The sequence below is a fragment of the Sturnira hondurensis genome, unplaced genomic scaffold (assembly GCF_014824575.4).
Source record: "Sturnira hondurensis isolate 20B ecotype Veracruz unplaced genomic scaffold, ASM1482457v3 Scaffold0006413, whole genome shotgun sequence".
NCBI classification, from domain to species: Eukaryota; Metazoa; Chordata; class Mammalia; order Chiroptera; family Phyllostomidae; genus Sturnira; species Sturnira hondurensis.
Window position 1 is genome coordinate 24306021 of NW_028079044.1, and position 17416 is coordinate 24323436.

Genomic DNA, 17416 nt, shown 5'->3' on the forward strand with positions numbered 1-17416 from the left:
CCCTACTGCTAAAGAATTCATCCATAAAAGACATGTTTTCCATTTGCAAATCCAAACATGCCAATCACAAAGGTAAATAAAAATAGTTCAAAGGAGAAACAAAGCATAATAATACTCCTTTGAAAAAAGAATACATGTTTCAGATAATAAAAAAACTAAAATCAATCAGAATATTGCTTTTTATATGAAATAGTCCATAAATTTTGTTTACAATCCAAAGACGTTTTCTAAATATGTCAAAACATGCCTAATTGAGTGATTGTTCCCCTGAGAAGAATGAACATCACAGAGGGAGAGCAGGTAAGCAAGACAGAACAGTCTTCTATAGCCCATCACTTTCGCCAGATTCTATGCATTAGAGTCAGTAGGTCCAACCCCCCCCAACACACACACACAAAGACATAAATATCAGGAGGTGGGGATCACTGGAAGCTGTTTTAATAGCCACACTGGCCAACAGCTAATTAGCAGTATAACCAGGACTCAAATCCATGTCTGTCTGACTTGGAACATCCACGCTCAATCCAACACCCGGCCCAGCTGCACAGGTTTCCAACATGTACACGTTCATCACATTGCAGTTTCCAAAGCACTGGTACATGTGTGATTTGTTCCCTTCAAGATAGATATAGGTAGATATGTTAATTCTCATTTTACAAAGGAGAAAACTGAAATTCATAGGGCATAATGACTCGTGGATTTGTGTAACTCATTACAACTTTAATGTTGATGTTTAATGACATTTTAGTGTTGGAGTGTAAATGATTTTCCCAAGCTCACCCCAATGGAGACTGGATGCATGTTTTCTGCCTCCAAATCTCAAGAGGATCAATGCCTCGATTATACAAGTCGCTGATCCCCAATTTCTTTCTATTTCTACGAAGCCCTCACACGCAGTACCCAATCCCCCTTCATCAGTGGGGCAGCGTCAGAGATCTCAAAGTCTCCTGAATTCCACACAGGGGTCCTTGCTCCTACAGCTCCGTGGGGTGGTCGCAGCTCCAAGGCCACCATGACGGTAAGATTGGGGATAAAGCAAGAGGAGGAGCACCAAAAATTTGGGGATGGGCCTCTATGTTGGACACACATCTCACTGGCTTGCCCATGGGTCACAAAATGGCTTTTGCAAAGAGTAGAAAATGAAAAATATTCCTTCAGTACTCAAAGGTAGTGCTGATCTTACTTTGATTCCTTTGTGGACAGCTTGGACTCTCGTTCGTCTTGAGTCCCCAATCACAAGCAATCATTAAGAATGCCCAAATAGTTTCTAATTCCATCCTCTGTTTCCCAGTCAACACAACAGCTTTTTACTGAGTAGTTCCCCTGCCTCTAGTCTCTGCTCCCTACATCCATTCTCCATGGCATCCAGAGTGAGCTTTCTAGACTCAGATCTGACCTTGAAACTCTCCTTGAAAACTTTCAATGCACTCCCATGGTTCTTAACACAAAAAGATATTCCTTGTCACAGAAGGCAAGGCCTATTGATCTGGCCCCTCTCTTTTCCTTGCCAGTCTCAGCTCTAACCATTGTTCTGTCATTATTTCTGCTCCAGCCACACTGCCCTGGCGTGGCCAGTGTCTCTCGAATATCACGCTCTCTGTCATGTTTTGACTCTTCCTGCCCTCAACCCCTTTCGCCCTTTAACTGGTCAAGACTTCCAACCATCCCCCATATACCCATTCTTTATGAGAGCTTTCCCAGCTGCTTCCAGGCCTGGATTTGGCATCCCTCCTTCGTCATCCATGGCATGTCTTGTGCCTGTCACGTGTTGTCAGCACCAGGAGGACAGAGCCTGGATTTGCCTTGTCTTTTATATCCACCGTGGTCAGCATAGCATCAGGACCATAGTAATGACTCAGCAAAAGTGTGCTGAATGAATGAGTGAATGAATCTATTGTGTTCCTGGCTCAAGGCTTCCGGTTGCTTACTCACCAACCCAAAGGTCACTGAGCTTTCTTTGATATTTATGCCTCCTGGGAAATTGTCCAGTGGAAGTAGAGATCTCCCACAACTCGAGGCAACCTATTCATTCATTCATACTGTCAACACACATTGGTGCCAGGCATGTTCTAGTAAAAAGAGGAACTGAGCATGTAAAAGTCCTGACCGAAGTGAGTTCTCATTCTGGTGTCTGGAGCTTATGCTATTTTAGAGAGTTCCTCAGGGGAATAATAGGCTCATGTTTATAAAGTACCTTAATAAAAACACTACCTTGGTATTAGTATTCTTTCTCAAATACATGTGTTCTTCAGTCACTGAAACATTAACAGCCTATCCAGACTATCATTATCATGTACTGTTCCATTTTGTTTCACTGTTTAAGTTTCAGGTATGTGGTCAGCAGGTACAATACCCCCTCAGCACTGATGACAGTGTACACATCCGCTACAATATTGTTTTGAATTGTTTATGAGATGGTGATAATTTTAGGAGTTACTGTTAAAACAGTAATAGGGGCCAGGAACATAGTCAGTAATAGACTTAAGCATTTTAGGACCCTTTCTTTATTCCCTAATTAAAACATAAAAAAATAAAACTTCTCCTCTGAGGCTTAGGGGTCTGTGAGCATCTATAGGGTTTTAAGCCATATAATTAGAGTGTGTACAGTTAGTTCTCAAGGCTGCCACAGCCCATGGGAGCAGGGGACACAGCCCAGCAGGATGAGGCTGACGTTTTCTCCTCCAAGACATAGATTAATTTACTAGTGTATTTATTTAGTCTTTCACTAGTTTTAATATTAACAATAGTCATGATTTTGTGGCATTCATTTAGTGCTTACTCTAGGTCAGGCACTATAGTTAAAGTTTCCCATTTACTACCCATAAAAGCCTTAGAAAATTGGTAAGGCTTTTGTCCTGTTTTACAGATGAGATACTGAGATTGAAGATCAGATAAATTTACCCAAGGTCACACAAGTCTCAAGCGCCAGGGCAGGAATTTGGCCTCGGGTCATTGACACGAGAGCTCCCAATTTTAACCACTGCACCCTTCTCAATTTTCTTAATTCCAGAAGTATTTGAGGTGACTTAGAAAAACACATTCAGTACCCAAGATAAAGAAGGTCAGTGACGCACTGCCTGGTGTGGCCGAGTGACCTGAGCACTGGCCTGTGAACCAAAGGACTGCCCGTTCAATTCCCACCAGCCAGGGCACTTGCCTTTCTCCCTGTCCCAGTCTAACACTGGTTCCCATTCTACTCATTCCCCCTGAGTAAATTATTAGCCCTATAACTTCAATTTCCATCTATATTTTACTAAGTCCCTAAGCCATAACTCTACATTAGATATTTTTGCTGGGTTCCAAACCCATAGAAACAGCTGGCTGCTAGCTGTCTCCATTCATATGTCTCAGAGGTATCTGAAACTCAGCATGTCCACATATGAACTCATTTTCTTCCACTAAAGCTGTTCCTAATTCTGAGATGTCTGATCTGCTAGGAATGGTATCATGCCATATGTCAAAGTCTAAACCTCATTCTTAGCCACATTTTCTCCCTTTTCTTTATTGCTAAAGCCAAGTCCTATGTATTCTAACTTGTGATTTTCTATAATCTATCTACTTCTCCCCAATATCCCAGTACAATTATCCCAGTAACCATGATCTCATCCACGCTACTGCAGCAGTCATTTCCTTACCAGTCCCCTTCTCACCAGGGATACCCTGCAATCCATTTTCCTAGCTGCAATCAAAGGACCACTCCTGAGACATGTTCTATATCTGTGGGGAAGATACAGTAAAATGGATATGACTAGAGACCAGATTAGCATTAATGGAGAAGGCCAAGGAAAGCATCCATTACTAGAGGAAAAACTTAGACATAGGAAAATACAAGGGAAAAAGTAGAAGACACGGAGGACCATTTCATGAGTTCCAATCTCACCCATGACTTTTAAAAAGGAGGCACTCTTCATCAATAGATGAATGGATAAGGAAAATATAATATATACATACAATGGAATATTATTTGTCCTTAAAAGAAAGGAAGTCTTACCATGTGAGACAATGTGGATGAACCTAGAGGACATCATAGTACGTGAAATAAGCCAGTCACAGAAGGACAAATACTGCGTAAGTTCATTTATGTAGTATCTTAAATAGCCAAACCCATACAAGCAGGAAGTACAATAGTGGATTCTAGGGGCTAGAGGAAGGGGGAAATGGGAAGTTGTTTCTCAATGGGTGCAAAGTTTCTATTATACAAGATGAACAAATTCTACAAATCTGCTGTACAACATAGTGTCAACAGTTACAAGTACAGTATTGTAAACTTTAAAATACATTAAGATGATAGATCTCATGTTAAATGTTCTTACCATTTCAAGAAATGCAAAAGAACACAAGGAAATTTTGGAGGTGATGAATATGCTTAGTACCTTGGTTGTGGTGATGATATCATGTGTTCAAATTCATCAAAATATATACATTAAAAACCTGCAATTTCTGGCTTTCACTGGGTGGCTCAGTTAATTGGAGCTTTGTCCCACACACCAAAATGTTGCAAGTTTGATCCCTGGTCAGGACACATACCTAGGTTGCCAGTTTAATTCCCAGTTGGGGCAGGTACGGGAGGCAACCAATCAATGTCTCTGTCTCTCTCTCTCTCTCTCTCTTTCATCAATCCTAGGTTAAACATATCCCTGGTTAAGGAATGAATGAATGAATGAACAAATGAATAAATAAATAAATAAATAAATAAATGCCTGCAATTTTTGTATAACAATCATACTTCAACACAGTTTTAAAAATAAAAATAAGCCCTGGCTGGTGTAGCTCAGTGGATTGAACATGGGCCTGTGAATCAAATTACTTGAATTTCAGTCCCTTCTGCCACTTCTCACAAGCAAATTGGACCCTTCTGGTGCTGGTTCCCAGGTGGGTGGGCTTGTCTACATTCTAGGATCCTGTGGGTCTCTCCAATGAACTCTCCTGTGAGGCTTGGAGTCTCTCCTAGCACCTCAACCCCCACAAGTGTTTTCAATTGGTGCTTTTAGGCTTTATTTCCCGGCACTGGGGCCCTGGGTTGCACAGCCTGTCTCACTGCCTGTTTTCACCTGGTTTATCTGCACATGAATGGGTGACCATGGTCAGCCAGCTGCCTTGAGCACCTCACTGGATTTGCTTGTTGTCACCCAACCCCCCAGGGTCTGCTAACCACCGCTTTTTCCTGCCAGGACCCCTCCACTGATTGCCGACTCCACCCCTCTTACTGGTCTGGATAAATGGTTGTTGGACTTCCATACAGTTCAATTTTCTGTCAGTTCTGGGTGCTTTTTTGTTTCTAAATTTTTGTTGTCCTTAATTTTGGTTGTGCATGTGTGTGTAAGGAGGCACAGTGTTTCCACCTATGCCTCCATCTTGGCCAGAACGAGAAGTTTTTTGATAGAAGAAAATATCTTAAGGTTCTAGAAAGGAATCTCCAAGTGCCCAAGAGTATTAATGAATATTACCCATCCCCACTTATCCTAATAACATTTCTCCCTGGTGACTTTAAATGCCTAAAGACAAAGGAGAAATATATCAGCATTTCTAATGGAAAATTAGTTTAAATCTAGAATCATTCTTAGCTGAGCTGACTTGAAGACAAAATGAAGATATTTTTCAGATACACGTAAATAAAAGTTTCCGCATCTCTAACTAAATGGCCTATGATGAAACTGACCCAGTAGTTCAGCTGGCCTCCTCAGCTCTAGAAAGTCAGACACCTCTGACCTATCCGACCCAAGCAAAATATGAAGATTCATTCTATTCACCTAGTAAGCAAAGAAATCAGGAGAACTATAGTTCAATCTAAATAAGTTGGCACATGTACAGTTGACCAAAATTTAGAATTTTGCTATCTCTAGAATAAATTATATTTTGATTCTTTGAATCATGAGAAAATTTTCAGAACACCAAGAGACAACAAGCTGGTCACACTCACATGTAATGCTTCAGTGGTATTTGGATACTGCCCACACAGACTTCAGCCCTCTGCCCAAACAATGGGAACACCCACTGTGTAAACAGTCCCAAACCCAAAATCTGGGAGTACTTGCATAGTGCTTAAGGGTGGAATGTGCAAAAAGTACCAGGAGCCTAATGTTAAGCCCTGTAGGAAATTTCCAGGTTATAATTCCAGCAATCACATTATAGAGCTATGATGAAGTTTACTTATAACTACCACCTATGGGGCAATAAATTATGAACTCTAGCCATGACAAAAGTTCCTTACAACTTCCTTCTGATAAAAGGCAAAGAGCAAGCAAGGATGCCCAAACAAAAGATTTCAAGTAAGGTCTTGCAAATATTTTTTCTTCCTTTTTGCAGATATTGAAATATAGGGCAGAAAGCATACTGCTGAATAATGATGGTCGCAATTAGCATCCACCGTGTGTTCCAGGGTTTTGTTTTATGATTGGCTGTAGGCACAGTTACACTAAGGGCTGCCTGGTCTACCTTAGCAACACAGTGGAAGCCTTTTCAAAGCTAGACATTCATGCTGATGTTTCCATACCGTTAAGTCTTTTCTCCTGTGAATTTATATAAGCATTTCCTGATTCTTTTTTCTAAGATGCCAGCTTTTCTTCTGTCTTCTTTATACAACATATTCTTACCAATTTTAATATATTCTTACTATATACTCCCACAAGATGTGTTAAGTAGAATATTCTTCAAAACCTTAAAAGTCTTAATTTTTCACAAGACAATTAATAAATTCACTAAGACAGATATAATATACATCAAAAATTTATAATTACAGAAAAGTATCTCTGAATTAGGGTGAGTAACAGCCCCCTATATAATCTATATCTTAATCCCAGGGCCTTTGACTATATTACCTTATATGGCAAAAACGACTTTGCAAGTGTACTTAGTTAATGACCTTGAAATGGGGTCTGCATTAAGCAAAGGGAGATACCACTGCTGAAAAGAAGACAACCTGATAACAAAAACAGAGATTGGCATGATGTGCTTTGAAGGTGAAGGAGGAGCCACAGCTAAGGAACACAGGTGGCCACCGAAAGTAAAAACAATAAGCAAACAAATTCTAACTTCAGAGGCTTCGGAAGAAACCAGCTGTGCCAACCCCTTGATATCTTTAGTCCAGTGTAATTGATTCTGTTCTCTGACTCCAGAATGGTAGGAGGAAATAATTGTGCTGTTTTAAGTCCCTGCATTTGTGATACTTTATTACAGTATCAGCAGGAAACCAATCTGATCTCTCAACAACAACAAAAACAGTTACCTGGAAATTTAAAATCATTCAAAATAACTTTAATTAATAGAGTAATTACACACTATTTAGAAAGGAATGAATGTACTACATATTGGAGGCTAATGGACTTGGCCACAGTAGTGGTAAAAGGAAAAACATAATTAAAAATAACTTTAGTGTTCAATTCTAGAATGCAAATAAAAAAATAAACCCAAAAGAAAAAAGTAACTAGGAATCCAAAGGCAAAACTTAATGCATTGAAATACAAAATAAAAAACAGTAGGGTAAAACTCTAAATTAAAAGCTGGAAAGTTGGTTCTTTAGAAAGATCAATAAAATACACTTTGGCAAATCTGGTTAAGAAAAAAATGAGAGAAGGCAAATAAAACCATTACAAATTAGAGGATATAACTGTAGATATATAAAAGACTATTTTAAAACATGAAAAATATTCTATACAACTTGATAACAATAAATCAGAAAGTTTACATGAATTGAATGTTTTTCTATAAATGTCTATAACTTAAGAAGAGTTAGGAATAACTTAGTGGACCCATGAAGACTTAATAATTTTCTTAAGTTGTCATTGATTTGAAAATTTTGGTAGGCTCAGATGATTTCAATCACAAGTTCTGCCAAACATGTAAACCCTGTATTATGTAAAACAAATGATAACATTGAGGGCATATGCGACTAGCATAACCTGATAGATAACAAGATGGAAAAACATAAAATAATAAAGGAAGCTATTGGCCAACCTTGCTTGGCCAACAGGAAAATAAATGTAAAAGTTACAAATACATAGTAGCAAATGTAGTCCAGTAGTACATTTTTAAAAAATATACACAATGGTCAAGTGCAGTATGTTGTAATTATGCAACGATGTCACAGTATTAACATATCTGTTAATTTATATTAAGTACTTCCAGTCAAAATGGAGACATAGGTAGATGTACTTTGCCTCTTCATACAACCAAAAGAAGGACAACAACAAATTTAAAAACAAAAATAACCAGAACTGCTAGAAAATTGAATTGTATGGAAGTCTGACAACCAAGGAGTTAAAGAAGAAACATTCATCCAGATTGGTAGGAGGGGTGGAGACAGGTAGCCAGAGTGGAGAAGATTCATGACACGGTGGCAACTGGCAGATAGATCCAGGCAGTTCCATATTTACATGCAGATGAACTGAGAGGAACAACTAGGGAGTGAGACAGACCACACAACCCAGGGTTCAACTCAGCATGGGGAACTAAACCCTCAAAACCTCCAACTATAAAAACCTGTGGGGGTTGCAGTGGTAAGAGAAACTATCAGCCTCATAACAGAGTTCATTGAGGAGACCCACAGAGCCCTAGAACATACACAAACCCACCCACCCAGAAATCAGCACCAGAAGGGCCCAATTTGCTTGTGGGTACCACGGGGAAGTTACTGAAAGCAAGGCAAAAGCCCAGCAAGTGTCACTGTTCCCCCTCTGACCCCTCCCCCATATACAGCACCACAAGGCAGCGACCAGGATTGTCCCACCCTGATGAATACCTAAGGCTCTGCCCCTTACCACATAACAGGCACACCAAGACAAAAATGATATGGCCCAAATGAAAGAACAGATCAAAGCTCAAAAATAGAACTAAGCTCAATGAAGAGATTGCCAACCTATCAGATGCAGAGTTCAAAACACTAGTAATCAGGATGCTCACAGAATTGGTTGAGTATGGTCACAAAATACAGAAAAAGTGGAGGCTACACAAAGTGAAATAAAGGAAAATATACAGGGAACCAACAGTGAAGGGAAGGACACCAGGACTCAAATCAACGATTTGGGTCAGAAGGTAGAAATAGACATTCAACCAGAACAAAATGGAAAAATAAGAATTCAAAAAAATGAGGAGAGGCTTAGGAACCTCTGGGACAACTTTAAACATTCCAACATTCACATCATAGAGGTGCCAGAAGGAAAAGAGGAAGAGCAAGAAATTGAAAAGTTACTTGGAACAAATAATGAAGGAAAACTTCCCCAATCTAGCAAAGGAAATAGATTTCAAGGAAGTCCAGGAAGCCCAGAGAGTCCCAAAGAAGTTGGACCCAGAGAGGAACACACCAAGGCACATCATCGTTCAGTTACCCAAGATTAAAGATAAGGAGAAAATCTTAAAAGCAGCAAGGAAAAAGGAGACAGTTACCTACAAAGGAGTACCCATAAGACTGTCAGCTGATTTCTCAAAAGAAATCTTACAGACAAGAAAAGGGCTGGAAAGAAGTATTCCAAGTCACGAAAGGCAAGGAAGTACATCTGAGATTACTCTGTCCAGCAAAGCTATCATTTAGAATAGAAGAGGAGATAACATGCTTCCCAGATCAGGTCAAATTAAAGGAGTTCATCATCACCAAGCCCTTAGTATATGAAATGTTGACGGGACTTATCTAAGAAAAAGAAGAACAAAAATACAAATCACAGAAATGGAGGGTCATCAGTGAGGAGCAGGGAAGAATGGGGGAAAAGACATAGGGAATAAGAAGCATAAATGGTAGGTACAAAATAGACAGGGGGACATTAAGAACAGAAAATGGAGAAGCCAAAGAACTTATGTGTATGACCCACGGACATGAACTAAGGAGGGGAAATGCTGATGGGAGGGGTGGTGAGGGCAGAGGGGGAGAAAGAGGAGGAAAAATGGGACAACTGCAATGGCATAATCAATAAATATATAAATTTTAAAAATATATTAATTTAATTTAACATATTATCAAGTTAAAAAAGAAAAGTCCTAAAACCAACATTCTAAAAAATATATTGGATAAAATAACCCTTATTCTGCTTTTGAAAGGAAAAAAATCTGAGCAACCTGGAACTAGAAGCAAATTTACTTAATATGATAAAGCTATCAGAAATTTCTAATAAAACTTATATTAAAAGCATTCCCATAAAAGTCAGGTAAAAGACAAAGAAGCCTATTGTTTTCTCTGTGTTAAAGACCCTAGTCAATGCAACAAGACAAAAACAGGAAACAAGTATTGTTTGCGCCAGAGGAAACTGCCCAAGGAGCTGTATTCACATCTAATCTGTGGAAAGCTTACAAAGAAACAGGGAGATGAGGTAAAGAGCTAAAATCAGGTCAAGTCATAGAGTTTTGGGCCACGAGGTCACATCAGTACTTCCTAGGTCAGCTAAATTAGCATGTCAGAGTTTTACCCTTCCTTCTTTTTTTTGTCTCTCTATAGGATCCAACTGAGGGGTTTAAGAGAAAATTTATCACACACATAAACATACCTATTCACAAAAAATGTCATTATTTGCAGTGGATTGATATTTTCTAAGAAATCCCAAAATAATTTTGTTAACAAAAACTAATAACAGATTCATCAAAGGAAACAGATACTGATAATAAAATCCAACTTTTTCTAGAGTTAATCCATTAGAAAATTTCACAAAAGCAATTTCATTTGCTGTAGCAGCATATAAAATATTGAGGAAAAAGTAACAAGAAATATTGAGAAAATAATATGGAGAAAGCTTTTTTACTAAAGTTATTAAAGAATATTTTTAAAAGCAGACTAAATACATATCTATGTTTCTAAGCAGAAATATTTATCATTATAAAGACTCCAATTCCCTCCAAATATAAATCAATGTAATTACAATCAAAATTCCAAAAAAAATCATGCTATTTAACAAGTTTGTTCTAAAATTTAATCTGGAATAAAAAAACTCATTAGAATATCCAAGTAAATTTTGAGGAAAAAATGAAGAAGGACATGCTCTACCAGCTTTCAAAACATGCTAAAACATAAAATAATTTAAAATGAGGTATTGGAACAAGAATAGATAAACATATCAAAGAAAAAAGAGAATACAGATACAATCTAATGTACACATGCAACTCTAGAATATAAATAATTAAGGGCTGTTGTTATTTTTCTAAATCTCGTTGAAGTAAAAACTAACTATTCACTAAAAATACTTAATATAGCTATATTATACCATTTATAAAAATTAAATCTAGATATATTCAACAATTAAACATAAGAAATAAAACCACATAATTATTAGAGGAAAATAGTGCAAAGCTCAAAAGCCATAAAGGTAGAAATTGAAGTATTAAGTATATAAAATTTTAGAACTGCTATGGGGTAACAGATCATTAAAAGGTTAAAAGCTAATGGAAATTTTCTGAAAACATATTTGCAATAAATATGGAGACAAAGGACTAATATCCAGACTGTGCAAAGAGAGTCTACAAATCAGTAAGATAGCAATCTAGTTTTTAAAAATCTGGGACAAAGGATATAAAAACAGGCCTTTCACAGAAGAAAAAACACAAATGGCCAATTAAGAGATTAAAAGATGATAAAACTCACTAATGAACAGGAAATCCCAAATTAAAACAACTATGAAATATATTTTTATTCATCATATTGGCACGACATGAAAACCCAGTGCTGGTGAGAGGCTATGCAAAAGTGCACTCTCCTGCACTTTTCATGGACTGATAAATTAGTAACACTTTTTATATCAAAATTAAAATACACCCACTCTTCCACCCAGCATTTCCAATTATAAATACCTACCTGAGAGACATGCCGTGTGTGCAGAAATACACATGTTCACTGCAGCATGATACATAATAGAAAAAATAGGTGAAAAACCTAAATTTCCAGCAAAAGGAAAATAAATGAATAATTTGTGAAAGGGTAATATGAATAGCTTGGTTTCTAGACCAACTCTTTTACTAAGAACAACTAAGATGCTAGGGGAAAATACTAAAAATGATTTAAAGGCAAAGAGACCTGAAAAATAATTAAGAAATATTAAAGACAGGTTGTGAGTAAAGGTGGGAACCTGGAGAGGTAAGCAGAGCACAGAAGCTGGCTTTAAGCTGGGGACACTTGTCAAACCTAGTGTATTTACATTTCATTTTTCCAGTGTGAGGGAAGCCAAGACCCACTAAAAATGGAGAGACTGAGAGCAAATTATCATTCTATAGGGCTAGAGCCTGAAAAAGAGGGGGAACATCTATAATTTATACCCACAATCCATTTCTCACACCAATTTATTGTCCAGTTTCATAAAATAAAAAAATTCTCAAAAGAAATGTATTTTAAATGGTTCTGAGCTTATAATGCTCTCAGATGCATTACAAAGGCAAATACTGGAAAAATTCACCTTAATTCCGGCCTCAAGAATTTTTACACACACACAAATAAAAATATAAAATCTTTTCTCAATAAAAATTTACTAATCATACAGGAAGTCCTGACACCCAGATTAAAAAGCAGCTTAAACAATAAACAACAGAAAGACCCCAAAGGAATTTAGTTACAGAAATTATCAGTCAGAAAATAAAAAACAGGTATGCTTAGTATGACTAAATAAAGAAAATAGAAGCTTGAAAATATGGGCAATAAATAAGAAACTATTTTTAAAAAACTAAGAAGATTTTTACAAAACCAAATATATCTAGGCATAAAAGATATAATTAGTATTTCAAGCTCAACAGGCAGATTTAACAGCAAAATAGATTGAACAAAAGAGACAATAAGTTAGACGATAGATTAAAAAATTTGTCCAGAATGAAGAAGTAAATAGAGAAAATACATGGAAAAGATGAATAAGTTAGTAAGAGACACAGAGGACAGATTCAACATATATCTAACCAGAATTTGAGAAGGATATTTCAGAGGAAATATTTAAAAGATAATTCTCCAATATAATGAAAGATAGCGATCTGTAGATTCAATATACACAAAGATTCTGAAACAGGATAAATAAAAATAAATTCAGGGCAAACTGTGGAACACAAACAGGGCCTCTGCGTTACAAAGAGAGCGAAGGTAGATTACTTTCTTAACACAAAGACTGACGGCTGAAATGCCAACAACCGCAATGAAAGCCAGAAGTTAATCTTCAACACAGTGAGAGAAAATCATTGTCAATCAAGAATTTAATACCCAGAAAAGGTGTTTATAAAATATCTATACTATGGATTACGTGTGGCATTTTAAAAGAATGTGGTAGATCTATATGTGAAGAAAAGAAAAAATTTCTAAGGCATCTATGATCACAGGGAAAAGCATTTTACAGAGAATACAGTACTCATAGTACATTTCAATGTGTGCAAATGCAAACTATGTATATATACCTGTATTACATAAATAAAGGGAAAATCTTGCAACACCCATTAAATAGTGAATACCTCCGAAGAAGAGTGCTTTATCTGATTACTGAGATAAGGAAAAGACAAAGGAACGTGAGTGCTCAGCCTGGGCTCTTTTTGCTCTAGAGTCTCGGGCACTCATCCGCAGGACACGTGGGTTCTTCCCTCCTCCAGGCAACAAGCACCAGGCCAGACTCTGCCTTGCACTAGGCGCAGGGTCATGGGCCCACCCATGGCCGGAAGCTCCATCCCTACCTCGATGGACAAGTTCCACTCAAGATGGGAAGAAGCATGTTGCCTATGTTGACCTTGGTCCAAATAGCACTTTCTAGTCCTGTTTTGTCAGAAATAAATTTCACATTTTGCATTTTGATCCCAATCTGACTTCCATGGCTTTTTCTCAATAGGTTCACCAATTGAGCAATAGATTAATAAGAATAATCGGTCACTTCAAAACTCTAAGACTGAGAATATACTTAGGTACCAACTTGAAGAGTCCATACTTACAGCACGATTTCAAAACATGGGAAACCAAAGTTATGTGCAATGAAAAAGAAGCTGATTGCCTTCAGTTTGGGTCAGCTCAACATCCAGATATAAGCACCTACTATAAGCAAGCAAAGCACTACTTCTGTTGGATACTTGGATGAGTAGCACAGGGTCTGACCTGAAAGAACATTACAGCAAGGGAGGAGAAGGCATGCAGCAAACAAATTCTAATGCAAAGCAGAAAGAAAACAAAAGCTCAAATAGAGGTAGAATCCAAATTCTGTGGGAGCAAAGAGGCTGGTCTATTTGTCCCACTTTGAGGGAACCTGAGCAGACTTCAGAGAAGAGAAGACATTTGAGATCATTGGAAGGACGAAAACTGTGACGGAGAAAAGCAGAGAGAACAGTGGAGGCAAAAGTGCACTGTCAGCAAGTGGACACAGGAAAATGAATTGTGGGTTTGTGGAGATGTGAGCTGTATGACACACAGTGGGAACAAAACAGAAATGCAAAGAGAAGGGAAGGAGGAAAAGGGGGCTGTAGTCTGAAAAGGGGAAGGGATGAAGGCAGGGCTCAGTAATTTATTGTGCTGTAGGAACCATGTGGATTTTTGTATGTTGTGGGATATGATCAGATCTGTATGAGGCTGGATTAAAGAAAGAAGAGAAGGCATCCAGTTAGGACTTTACTGTAATAATGTTCCACATAAGAGACACAGAGTTCTGAGTGCAGCCTTCTCACAGTTAAATGTAAAGGAAAGTGAAGATGAAGGCAGAACTAAGGGCAACATGCTACATGTGGGGAAAGAGAACTGGGTCAGGCTCAAGAAGCAGCTTGAAGGAGAAGGAGAGGGTCCTCTCCAGATGCAAGCCAGCCACCCAAGAACAAGAGGCAGTGCCAGGAACCCAGCAGCCATCAGGCAACCTGGTGTCTGGAACAGGCTGCAAAAGAGATGTCACCACAGAGCAAGGTGAAAACTCAGGAACGTTGCAGAGTGGCCCTAGAGTCAGGAGCGAACCCAATGCTTCACTTTTAACTTTTTCCCTATTAAACAGAGGGCCTCTGGTGCCACAGGGTGTCCCATTTATCCTGGAAGCCTCAGCTGGTCTGACTGCCCCCCACTTCCTGGACAGGTCCTGGGGCTTGAGGAATGAGCCTGGGGCTCGGTTGGGTGGAGAGGGGCAGTGCCCCTCCCTCCTGAGCCACATCAGAGCAAGTGGGTGGGCTGAGCGCCCTTCTCCTAGCCGGGGTGTGCGATCCTTGGTGGCATCTGGCCACCCGGACAATCCAGTACCAGGCAGACACAAACAACCTGGTCTCAGGCTCCCTGATTTTGCTTCAGTTTTATTGTGAAGTCTGGACAAAACAAGCCTCATTTAGGTACCTCCGAGATCTCCAGAATGTCCATGCCAAGAGCCTCCCTCCCTGTCTTTAAATCCTCCCCAGTAGAGACTTCTTTCATCCCTATAAAGGATTTTCATTACACAAAGATCTGAATCTCTTGATTAATGTTCAGTATGCATTAGCTGTTTATTTCTATCAAACAAAACTACTTTTGGAAGCCCAAACAGCCACTACCTTTGCAACTTACTACCATCATTCTATTACCACTATCTTCAAGGACACCAACGTCAAGTTTTAAGGTGGCAGCTTTTAAAAATAAATGCCCTTTTTTTTTTTACATTTCTATGGGTGCCACACCAAGATCTGGCCTCCATCATTCCCCCACACCCTGGCCCTCTGGCCTTCTCCATTGAGCGCTCCACCCACAGATGAGCTGGGAAGTGGCCAGACCACAGCTGGGGACGGTTGGCTGCATAAGCCGGACCTTGGCAGCTGGGATGGTGTGTGCTGTTCAGGAGGCCTGTGTTATAATAGCCTCAGTGTTGGAGAGCAACATGCCGTCAGAGGGCTGAACAAAGGGTTGCTTGTACGAGCTGGCCCATATTCGCTGCTGTTACTGTTAGCTGGCTCTGCCAGCCATCAGATCCTCCAGCTCTCTCTCCATCCCCTCTCTTTTCTCCCAAGGACAGCTTGAGTGTTACCCCAGACACCAGTGCCTGTTCCATACTCCTGTTCTTGGTATCAAGGCCACGTGGTCATACCCAGGACCACAGAAAAACACCACCAAAGCAATGTAAACAGAGCAGCTCATATTTACCGAACACCTACTAGGTGTGTGCCAGACATGCGTTTGCTCATGGGATCCTCACCACAAACCTAGAAGGTAGATCTCATACTATTTAAATGCATGAGGAAGCCAAGGTTAGTGTGTTCCATGGACTTGCACAGTGCTGCACGGCTAGCAAGCAGAGGCTCTCTCTAGCCTCATGGCTGCTGATCCTCCTCTTGCTGTTCAGATTCCTTAAACTTTGGGCAAAGTGCAAATTTGGGAGAGACATGGAGTAGACTGCCTCATTGAGCCAGAGATCAAAATTATAAGGGAAGGGTTAGAACAATGGACAGAAGAATCTAACAAGGTGGAGATTTATAAGGAGAGAATGATAAACCAGACTTCAAAACACCTTATGGGTAAAAACAAACATCTATAAGGACATCATGTGGTAAACACCTAAGTCATTGCTGGTGCTTGAAGCAAAACTAATAATTCCAGTGCTAATAGCTAACTTATTGCATATGTACTAGATACCAGCAATGTGCTAAGTAATGTCCCTGTATTAACTAATTTAATCCCCTTTTAAAATAAACACACAACCTTGTGAGGTTAGGGCCATTAGTATTCCTGTTTCACAGAAGAGGAAATTGAAGCTCTGAAAGTTTGTAAAGTAATTTCCCATGAATCCCTTACTACTAAGTGGCAGAGCCAAGATTAGAACCAGGCAACCTGATTTAAATTCTTCTGTGGCACCCTCTGAGCTTTACAGAGGCTCATGAGATAACCTGGGACAATTGCAGTTTCTAGAATGAGGGAAGTGTGTCCCAGGCTGCCGCGTGCCACACCTGGCCACACACGATTACTGCACCGAGGCCAGCAGGCACGCTTTAAAGCAACGACAATCAGGTCAGGAGCTCACTCAGAAGAAAGCAGCCAGCATGGCAAAGGAGCCTGGGCTACATTCCATGAGGAACAGCTGAAGGAGTTGCCATCGTTCCCTGAAGAAGATGCTTCTTCATATTCTTCAAATACCAGAAGGGCTTGTTTGTGGAAAGGAACCGGACTTATTTTTGATGGCCTTCATGGCTGGATCTAACAGTCATATGGAGGATGACAGTCACACAGAGACAACCTTCAGCCCAGCAGTCCATCAGAGCTAGTGAGAGAAGGAGGGACAGGACTTGCACTTCAGGAGAGAGGGTCTCACAGGTTTGACCACTACATGGCAAATGTAGTCCTGGGGACCCTAAGCCGCGGAAGCACAGCTGGACAAGGTACAGTAGTGCGCCCTGTGCACAGCGATTCCCCCAGCTTCGAGATGATCAACCCCGACCTCTCTACTCTCAGAGACGACCTGTCTATAACCACTCTGTGTTTTCTGAGCCCTCTCTCCGTCCTCATCCCTGCTCCAACCACAGATGACTGGAATAGGGCAGATGCCTGACCTAAACAAAGCCA

At 39.6% G+C, this 17416-nt stretch overlaps 1 pseudogene; it reads left to right on the top strand.

Moving 5' to 3' along the window:
• The first annotated feature begins 1012 nt into the window (after positions 1–1012).
• The window catches only part of LOC118988353 (peroxisomal coenzyme A diphosphatase NUDT7-like), a 105182-nt pseudogene continuing 88778 nt past the window's right edge, over positions 1013–17416 (top strand).